Source organism: Pipistrellus hanaki (assembly GCF_964339955.1).
Source record: "Pipistrellus hanaki genome assembly, chromosome: 13".
In the NCBI taxonomy this organism is placed as follows: Eukaryota; Metazoa; Chordata; class Mammalia; order Chiroptera; family Vespertilionidae; genus Pipistrellus; species Pipistrellus hanaki.
The window spans coordinates 58,392,794-58,401,295 of NC_140515.1; the positions used below are offsets into that span (position 1 = coordinate 58,392,794).

The 8,502-nt window shown below is 68.2% G+C and overlaps 1 long non-coding RNA gene across 1 annotated transcript; it reads left to right on the top strand.

The window, feature by feature from the left end:
- Position 1: 1 nt before the first annotated feature.
- On the top strand, positions 2–2,188 carry LOC311631818. The gene is made up of 2 exons (XR_014796654.1): positions 2–1,392; positions 1,425–2,188. It is a non-coding gene; the product is annotated as an uncharacterized lncRNA (long non-coding RNA).
- Positions 2,189–8,502: the final 6,314 nt, after the last annotated feature.

Below are 8,502 nucleotides of genomic sequence, written 5' to 3' on the forward strand. Positions count from 1 at the left end.
GAGAGGGGACCACCCACGTGTGGGACGGGGTGGTGGCACCCAGGGACGGAGCTGACACTGCCCAGCGGGCGGCGGTGCCAGGAGGGCTGCTCCCGCCCGCGGGAGGCCCCTGTGCCCGCAGTGGGCCCCTGTCCCAGAGCGACCAGGAGTCTCCCCGCCCCCCGCCTCCCTGCAGCGGCTGCGGCTGAAGGGGAGGGGGGGCGGGTGTGGAAGTGGGGGGACAGGGGGTGCCCACACCTGCTGGAAGGCCTCGTGCGTGTGCAGGATGTGCCCGCGCGGATGGCGCCTGTGCCGGGCAGGAGGCAGACCCTCTGCTGTGGCTCCGCCTCAGGCTGCCAGCCCCCAGGGCGTGGGGAGCCCAGGGTGGGCCTCTGCCCTCCACGTTCAGGGCGGAGAAAGGGGGAACAGGGTGAGGGCCAGCGGCCCCATCTCTTCTCTGGGCTTGAAGGCAGGGCCTCGGCCTGCAGGTGGCCCTGCCCGCTGTGTGCGGGCCTGGGGCTGGGCTGGGGCTGGGGCTCGGTGGCTGTTGGTCTGAGAGCCGTGGTCATGGCTGCAGCCAGTGGGGGGTTCTGACTGCCTGAAGGGGGGGGTCATCCCACACACACCCATGGCCCACCGCCCCAGGCCCCTCAGGGGCTCATCCAAGCGGGGTGTCTGGGCCAAGCCAGACTCCAGGAGCCGGCACTTTGTCTGCTGGGCATGCCGGCAGCACGCCCGCCCGCCTCACCCCGTCTCGCCGCAGCGCTGCCCCCGCTGGTTGGAGGGAGCGGGCGCACAGGGCTGTGCACGTGTCAGGATACGGGGGTGTGGGGCCGTGGGGAGGAGTCGGGAAGGAGCCCCCAGATGCTGTGAATAGGGCGTCCCTCGGCTGCCTCTCCCCGCGGCATTAAAGACGCTGAGGGTTCCCGGAGAGTGTGAGCCTGTGACACGCGGGTGGGCCCAGGCGGGGGCTGTGGGGGGGGTTTGGATGCTGGGATCCCAGCTACGGGGCCCAGGTGTTCCCTGATCTGCACTTCGTGCGTGCGCCATCGACGGGAACACGTGGCCCTCTGAAGGAGCAGTACAAACAGCACACATCCCATCGCATCTATATAACCTCTGTGCAACCCCCTCCACTGGGGAAATCCGCATTACTAACGGGTGTGCCCGGGGCATGTTCACGCCTCCATCCACAGCACCCCCTTGGCGCCCTGGGGGGTTGGGTCCAGGATGCCTGCTGACACCCACAGAGGCTCAGTCCCCACAGAAGGTGAGGGAGGATTTGTAAACAACGGGCACATCCTCCGGAAAACAAACCCTCCTCCGCACCCCTCCCGCCTGGCACCGCGTGGGCGGTGTGAACAGGGTTCCGTGTGGGAGCCCCTTTCTCGTCCCGCGTGGTTCAGGGTTCCGGTTCAGGGTTCCGGTTCAGGGTTCCGGTTCAGGAGGAGGCCGCACACAGATGAAAAGAGACTAGAAAAGCATTAATTTGGGAAATTGGGGCCAGGTGGAGGCCCCAGAGAGGACTACCCTCACTCTGGCTTCGTCATCCCGTTCATTCAGATGATGGGATACACCCACAGCCCTCAGTCAGGAAACTCCAATCACAGCCAATCAGCGAATGCACTTAGAACAGGCGGAGGCTGCCTCCACTGCCAATGTCTGGTGACTAGCTCTGACCCTGCAGAGCAGTTGGGGTTGACCAGCCTCCGGACTCCCCGGCCACAGCTCCCGTTAGTAAAGCGATGATTGCCCTGAGCCCCTTCCTGGGGGCAGCAAGAGATAGAGGGGCTCAGGGCAGTGACAGAGCCCATCATCACCCTCGTCCTGACGGGCGTGAGCTAAGGGGCCGCCTCCTGGAGGGAGCCAGGCCCGCGTGCCCCTGCCCCCCGGCCGCCCACTGCTCAGGGCCCACGACTCCACGGTGCCCGGGGGGGCCTGGGGCTCACCCGAGGGCCTGGAGCTGGTCCTAGCAACACCCACCCTCCATTGGCTGGGTCCCAGCCCAGTCTCCGTCTCCTCCAGTTCGCCCTCCCTCAATCACCACCTCCCCCAGTCCCCCTCCCCCAATCTCCCACTCTCCCCTGCCTCCCCCTCCCCCAGTCTCCCCCTCCCCCAGCCTCACTCTATCTGCAGTGCCCTGCACAAGGGCAAACTGCCACTCACATTAAAGAGAGGAGATGAAAATAAATAAAATAAAAAAGGAAAAAATAAGAGAGAAGGCTCCGGCCCCCAGACACTGGGCCATCCGGCCTAGAGCCAGGCACTCGGCTCTCCTCGCGGCTCCAGAACGAGAGTCAGACAAGCCCTAGAAGCAGGGCCCCAGCCTGGGGGGGTGAGGGGCGCAGCACTGGGCTTCACCCCCTTCCTGCTTCCAATGCCACCTGTGCTGCCACCTGCTGGAAGCTACAGGCACTGCAGGGAGCCCTCCTGCCCCACCCCCACCCCTTAGGCCCCCTCACCTGTCAGGTGGCCCCATCCCTGAGCCCCACCCTGCACTCAGCCTCTCCCCACGTGGGCTGGAGAGCAGCCCTCACCCCCAAGGCCCCGGCGGGGAGCGGGGGCTCAGCTGGTGGGACCAGGACCTGGACTGGGGGCAGGTGTGGGGTGTGTGTGTGTGTGGGCGGGGGCGTAGGGGGTCTGTCAGACACTGGGCTTTAAGAATCCCCAGGCCGCCAAAACCAGTGTGGCTCAGTGGATAGAGCATCGGCCTGCGGACTGAGAGGTCCCAGGTTTGATTCTGGTCAGGGGCATGAACCTTGGTTGCGGGCACATCCCCGGTAGGGGGTGTGCAAGAGGCAGCTGATCGATGATTCTCTCTCATCGATGTTTCTAGCTTTCTATCCTTCTTTCTTCCCCTCTGTAAAAAGCTCAATAAAATATGTTAAAAAAAAAAGTTTGATTTCTTTAAATGATCTACCCTCCTTTTATTAAAAGAATAATAATAAATAAATAAGGATCCCCAGGCCAATGGGTGGCCCCCAGAGAGACCACGCCCCCCTCTACGCTCCCAGAGGGACCCAGGGGTCTGTTCCACCTACGAGCGGGGGCTCCCCAGGCCTGTGGATGGGTGGACCCCACTGGCCTCAGAGGAGGGAGGAAAGGGCGCTGTTTGGAGCGCTTCCCAATGTGACCACCAGGGGGCAGTGCAGGCCGGGGCGCAGGCGGAGGGTCAGTGCGTGGGTCTGGCCTCGTGGGAACACGTGGGCTCGTGTGTGAAAGCACACGGAGAGAGGTCGCTGAGCGAGCAGCTTCCTGTCGGGAGTGAGCAGATGGTTCTCCCAGAGCGGGACGGACAGGTGTGTGCTCAGCCCTGAGGGTGGCACACGCAGGACCTGGCACCTCGGCCTTCCCAGAGCCACCCCTCTCCTGCCGACAGGGCTGCCCGGGCAGGCTCCGCTGGCAGAGGGTGGGCAAGGGAGAGGCCGGGGGGCAGGAGATGTTCTTGGTGGCACGGCCCAAGCTCACAGCATCTGTGGACCCTCCTCCTGGACCCTCGGGCTGCCACCTGCGCCTGCCGGGACCGCCCCTCTGCCCCCCCAGCTCCTCCCAGGGGCCACCAGGCACCGTGCAGGGACCATGGACGCCTCTGCCCTCCCCCAAGGGGACTCCCCTCCACTGAGCTCTCCTGAGGACACTCAGCGCCCCCTGCCGCCAGGGTCAAAGGTGAGCGACTTGTCGCAGGTCACATGGGGCTGGGACCCGGCTCCATGGGTCTGGGCATCCCCGCATCGCTCACCGCGTGTCCGGGGCTGGGCCTGGGCTCGCCCAGCTTGGGCCTCTGGGGAGACCCCAGGGCCGCCCTCGGATGCAGGCTCCCAGCCGGTCTCAGCCAGGGCAGCGGGCTCCAGCTCAGCCTTGGGGAACTCGCCCTGGGCCCCTGGGCGCTGAGTGTGTGTGTGTGTGTGTGTGTGTGTGTGTGTGAGGAGCGGAGGTCTGTGTGCCGGCCCAGCCCCGGGCATGGGCACCGGTAAGTTCCCGAGGTCCTGTCCTCGGTGAGGCCCCAGCTGGTGGCCGGCAGGCAGACCGAGGCCCCGTGGCTGGCGGAGGCCTTCCCGGCGGGGCCCCGTCTGGGGTGGGCTGTGACCTGCCCGGAGGTGTGGCCCCGGAGACGCTGAGGCCGGGCCGGTGGGGTCCGGGCAGGGCCCGCCCGGCAGCCTGGCCTCCCCGCGGGCTCCCGGGGGCGCCGCCAGGCGTGCGGCCTGCGGGCAGCTCCCAGAGGCTGCCAGGGGCTCCCACCGAGCCGGCCCCGGGCGTTGAGGAAGTGCCCTGTGCCAGCGAGGGTTTGGGAAAGAAATGTCTAATGATCCCTAATTGGCACCCTCATTAGGTGCCAATTAAACACTTAAGTGTTTCCTACAAGTTCAGCCCATTAATACGGCAGCTCATTACACGGTAACGCGATTTATTTCTCATATTTATTACATTGTTTCACCGCCGCTGACAGCCAGCAGAGTTATTCTTAAAACGTGGCTTCCTGCAGAGGGCACAGCCCTTCCTGCGGCCCGTCCTGCGGGGATCCCCGCCCCCCGCCCCGGTGGCCGGTCCTCCTGGCCCCCGGGTCCCCTCCTCCCACAGCCAGAAGGACAGCGCCAGCCTGCTCCTTCCAGGGCCGGGGTGGGGCACTACAGTGGGGCTGGGGCTGTGAGGGCAGGAGCCCAGCAGCCAGAGCAGGACAGGAGGTCCTGGGAGGCTGCTGCCCCAGGGCGGGAGGAGGGGCCCCAGGGCGGGAGGAGGGGCCCCAGGGCGGGAGGAGGGGCCCCAGGGCGGGAGGAGGAGGGGCCCCAGGGCGGGAGGAGGGGGGCCCCCAGGGCGGAGGAGGGGCCCCAGGGCGGGAGGAGGGGGGCCCCCAGGGCGGGAGGAGGGGCCCCAGGGCGGGAGGAGGGGGGCCCCCAGGGCGGGAGGAGGGGGCCCCCAGGGCGGGAGGAGGGGCCCCAGGGCGGAGGAGGGCCCCCAGGGCGGGAGGAGGGGGCCCCCAGGGCGGAGGAGGGCCCCCAGGGCGGAGGAGGGGGGCCCCCAGGGCGGGAGGAGGGGGCCCCAGGGCGGGAGGAGGGGGGCCCCCAGGGCGGGAGGAGGGGGCCCCCAGGGCGGAGGAGGGGGCCCCCAGGCGGGAGGAGGGGCCCCAGGGCGGGAGGAGGGGGGCCCCCAGGGCGGGAGGAGGGGCCCCAGGGCGGAGGAGGGCCCCCAGGGCGGAGGAGGGCCCCCAGGCGGGAGGAGGGGGCCCCAGGGCGGGAGGGGCTGCAGGCAGCAGATGGCTGGGCTCAGAGGCTGAAGAGTGGGGAGGACAGAGAGCGGCCGGGGTCCCATGGCGGGAGAGGCTGCCACCCAGAGGGCCACAGGGTGCAGGGAGTGTTGGGGCGGGAAGCCAGGACCAGACCTTTGTGTAGAACAATCTGGAAGCACGGGGAGTGGACAGGGAACAGACACGACCCCCTGCCTGCTGGCCCCGGGGGCTCCCACGGCCAGACCCTGCACCAGAGGACGGAGCCGCTGGGTGCCACCCACAGCGCCAGCGCAACTCGGTGCCGGCCGGGCGGGGATGGGCTGAGAGGTCCAGGCACTGTGGGTGACCAGGACAGGCACATTCTTCTTTAAAAAAACACACAAAAAAAACAACAACAAAAAAACAGTGGCTGAGCATCGACCTGTGAGCCTGGAGGTCACGGTTCGATTCCCGGCCAGGGCACAGGCCCGGGTGCGGGCTCCATCCCTTGGGGGGCGGCAGGAGGCAGCCGATCCATGACTCTCTCTCACCGTTGATGCTTCTCTCTCACTCCCTCTCCCTTCCTCTCTGGCATCGATACAAACACATTTTAAACGCCCGCGGTTACCGTCCTCTGCACTCACGCGCCCTGCTCGCACCTCACCGCCCGTGGCACCGCGCGCCCGCACCCTCACCAGCCTGCGTGGCGTTGGCTCCGGGTTCGCTGGTCCGGCCGCGGGGAGGCCATCTCCATGGTCATTCCTAGGAAGGGGCGCCATGAACGCGGGGGGCGGGGGGCAGCGTGTGTGTCTGACACTCGGGGGGTTCCTGCAGGACAAATTCCTCTTCCCCTTCCCTCCAGGCTCCCCGCGTCTCTGCCTCAGGGGCACTACGTCCCTTAAGGCAGGGAAGGCCAGACCGTCCGTCTCTGATGCCAGATCTCCTTGGAAGGCATTCCGGGAGGTTCTGGGGGGCACACGCCTCCTGGCGCCTCGGAGTCCAGGCAGGTGGAGGAAAGCCCAGGTTCTGCCCCGCACCGAGTGGGGCATATGGGAGCGCCTATCCCACCTGCCTGCCCCTTTGTCCCCAAACCTGGGGGTGTCCTTCCCTCCGCCTCCTGGGAATTGGACTAGCAGGTGCTTTGCCTCTTCCAGCCACCAGGTGGCAGCAGTGAACGCCATCTTTTCCCTCCTCCCCGCCCTCTGTTCTCAGAGGAGCTGTGGGCTTGACCTCCAGAGAGACCCTGAGGTTACCTGGTAGCCCAGGACCTCCAAGGAGCTGACAGAACAGGGGCCGCCTCCCGCCAGGGCACAGGCCCCTCCGTCTCAGAGGGATGAGGAGCCTAGGGCCCAGGCTGTTTTCCCAGCCGCCCCCTCCTCCGCCCAGGATCTGCAGGGCAGCCGCTGGGGGAGAAGCCCCGGACGGGGGTGGGTCTCCGGAGCTTGGCCCACAGCCACACTCCAATCAGGCCACAGCTTCCCCGGCGGAGCCAGAGGGACCTCCCGGAGCCCAAGGACACGGGAAGGGAGAGGGAGGGAGAGGGAGGGGACAGGGAGGGGACAGGGAGGGGAGAGGGAGCGAGCAGAGGGCAGGAGGAGCCGGACTGGGGGAAGATTCCAGTGCCCCCTGGCTGGCCCCGACCCAGGATTCGGCGCCAGCATGGCAGAACACGCTCTGGCATTGCCCTTGTGTGGGCTGAGGCCGACCCGAGCCCTGGGGCCACCTCCCCCCACACTGTGGGGCACCGCTCCCTCCTCCCCATAGGGGGCAGGGTCCTGCGGGTGTATGGGTGCCCCCATCTCCTCTCCCACCGCCTGGCCCTCTCCCAAGCCCGTCACTCAGGCTGCACCGTCTCCTTGTCAGCGCGGGCCCTGACACCTCTCACTAGCTCCGGCACGTGGTGCGGGGGGCAGATGTAGTGTCTGCCTCTCCATGCTCCCGCTCCAGCCCCAGCGCTGGGCAACCCCGGATGTGTGGGTCCTGGGGGCCTGGCCCTCCGGACGCCGCTCGCTGGGGCAGCCTGGACCCACAGCCCTAAGCCTTTACCGGGGACCAGCCCATCGCCCTGGCAGCCACACCCTCGCTCCCGGCCCGGAGCAGGTCCTGCTGACATGGGGGCAGGGCCTGGCCGCTCAGGGGCAGGAGGGCGAGCAGCAGGCCCTGCTGCCAGGGGCCAGGGGAGGCGCCTCCTCCTTGGGGCTCCCCCTGCCTGGGGGGCAGATGTGAGCAGGGAGCCAATCACAGGCCATTGCAGCTCTGAAAGGAACCCCCTCGTCCTGGGTCCGAGTGGAAGTGACGGATGGGCAGGGCCAGCTCCAGGGACGCGAGGGAAAAGTTGTGGCTTTTCGTTGATTGTGGGGAGCCCTGTGCCAGGGTCTGTCCATGTGGCCCAGTCCCCTCGCCCTCGGCCTGCCCGGGGCCGGGAACCTGGCCCGTGGGGAGGCGTCACTGGGCAGCTCAGCCGGGACACACACACACACACACACACCTTCCTCGTCGCTCCCGAGGGCACAGGGTCCCCTGAAGTGGGGTCTCTTCTCTCGCCTCCTGTCTTTCCCAGTTTCCCCCCACAGGCCCAGGGCGCCCCGAAGCCCTAATCCCTGCGCCACCATCAGCCACCGCCTTTCTTCCCGCCTTATCTGCCTCCTGCAGCCCCGCCGGCCGCTCCCCTGTGGCCTCCCTCCCTGCAGCCTCACTGCCCTGCCGGGCAAGTGGGTGTGTCCTCTCCCCCTCCTCCCCTCCCTTCACCTCGGTCTCCCCTCTCCCCCTCCTCCCCCCTCTCCCTCCTTCCTTTCTCCTTCCCTCTCTCCTGCCCCGCTTTGCCCCCTGGGGGAGAGGAAGGCGTTGGGGGAGGGGCTGTGGACAGGGTCAGCCTTCAGGGGCTGCTGGACAAAGACCCTGTGGCCACCCCCTCCAAGGGGGGAGCAGCTGGGGCACCCCAGGGCGGCCCCGGGCTGTTGGGCTGTGGCGCTCTCAGGGCGGGGAGAGGCACACGTCCTGGGTGGGGGTGGGAGCCGTGGGAGCCGGGGCCGGGCAGGTCCGCCCCGCAGCCCGGCTGCTCCCCGCCGTGCGGCCACGCCTCCGCCTCCAGCGCCCAGGGCGGCTCTGCCCTCGGTGCCACGTGCACCGGTCCTTCCCGCTCTCGGCCTGTCCTCCCCTCTGTGTGGAAGGCGGGTGCAGCCGGCCCCGCGGGTGACCCGGCCGCGGCCACTTCCTGCCCGGGGCTCCCCAGCCAGCGGCTTAGTCTCCGAGCCTCACTCCCCCCCGTGAAACGGGCCCGGAGGCCGCCCGGCCAGGGCCGTGAGGCCAGGAGCTGCTGG